The following is a 1,798-nucleotide window of genomic DNA, read 5'->3' as shown; positions in this document are numbered from 1 at the left end:
ACCCCACCCTTTGAAACAGAGGAGGAACCAGCCCTGCCCCCTGGACCTGAGGCGACAGTGGCAGCTCTGATGGTCTCCAAATTGCCTTTGTGATTATTCTTCCCTTTTCTTGAAAAATAAAGCATGTTCACAGCCAAGTGGCCCTATCGTCCTATCCTGTCCTGACAATGTAAGAAGCCCAACATCCTCTTTTTTTTTTTTTTGCTTTTCTAATGATTTTATTATTATTATTATTTTTTCTAATTTTGTTACTTTAATTTCCCACAGCACCTTGGCGCTGGCCCAACATCCTTCAGTCACTCCTGTTTATTTCTGCCCCCTTTAGTCCCAGCTGGCAACATTTCTATTGGTATAATCCCATCTCTATTCCTGGCTTCGGTTGTGATAGCTGATTAAATCCTTCATTCACATCCATACTATCTCCTTATCAAACAGTGTTCAGACACACCCTTAGTGTTCTCTTCAGAATAATCTTTCTCATTCTTTGCAATATGGATAGCCTGAGAATTTTCCAAGCCTTCAAGTTCTGGTTCCTTTTTGCATAGAAATTCCTTCTTAAATTCATTTCTTTCTTCTCCATTTCACTAGAAGCAGTCAGGAAGAACCAAGGTACTCCTTCGATACTTTGCTTAGACAATTCCTCAGCTAAATATCAACTTCACTTCTTGCACTGGAACACAAACACAGTGCAATCTGGTGCTTTGTCACTTTATAATAAAATAGCAGTTTCCTCCAGTTTCTAATAACCTGTTTCTCACTTCCTTCTGAGAACTCACCAGAACCGCTTTTAATGTCCATATTTCTACCAACATTCCATTCATGATGACTTATGTATTCTCTACAAAGATGGTGGTTTTCTCTCCAGCTCTCCCCTTTTCTTTCCAAGCCCTCACCAAAATTGCCTTTAACATCCATATTTCTAGCATGCACCTCAAAACTCTTTCATCCTCAACCCATTATCCAGTTCCAAAACCACTTCCACATTTTTAGATATTTGCTTACAGCAGCAAAGAGCCTTGGTACCAAAGTAAAATACTCCTAACAAAATACCAGTCTAGGTGTCTTAGACAACAGAAATTTATTTCCCCCAGTTTGTAGGCTGAGAAGTCCAAGACCAAGGTGCTGGTTGATTGATTCCTGGTGAGAAAACACATCCTGATTTTTCAGGCAGCCATCATGCCTTCTTGCTGTATTCTCTGTTGGGGTTCAGAAAGAAAATCCTCAAACTATGGCTCTTTGGCATGCTGAGTGCTTTGAACAAATGAAATTTAAAAGCCTCACAACCAAAGTCTCTCTCTGATCTTCTCCTGATCCAGCCCACCAACACTTCTTTCCTTTTTGAAATGCAGGGAGGTTCATGTACCTGACCAAGGGAAGATTTTCCAAAACGATTACAATTGTCTTGATCCACCTCTTTAGGAATCTCATCAAACAACCAGGGAAGATTAATCACTGCAGAAGATATTAAAAGTCAACACCACACCCAGACTGGCTATCACCTATTCCTTCTGGAGGCTGCTCCAAAGCAACTTTTATTACCTGAGAGGCTTCATCTGAATAATAACACAAACTTTGTTTACAGTTTAGCTCCACCCCTCACCTTCCCAGAGGAACTTTGTCCTAAGCTGTTGTCTGTTCTTTGGATTCATTTATTTCATTTATTTCCCCTAAAAATCAAGTACTCTTTCTCTAAAATTACCTACATCCCCCACCTCCCTCTCCCCTACAGAGTATTTAAAGTTTAGCCTTCTGGCTCTTCTTTGAGTTTCCTATTTTGTGTGGCTCCTGTGTGCTTGCA

This window comes from Colobus angolensis, unplaced genomic scaffold (genome assembly GCF_000951035.1).
Source record: "Colobus angolensis palliatus isolate OR3802 unplaced genomic scaffold, Cang.pa_1.0 Scaffold388, whole genome shotgun sequence".
Taxonomy (NCBI): Eukaryota; Metazoa; Chordata; class Mammalia; order Primates; family Cercopithecidae; genus Colobus; species Colobus angolensis.
This window is presented reverse-complemented; position numbering follows the sequence as displayed.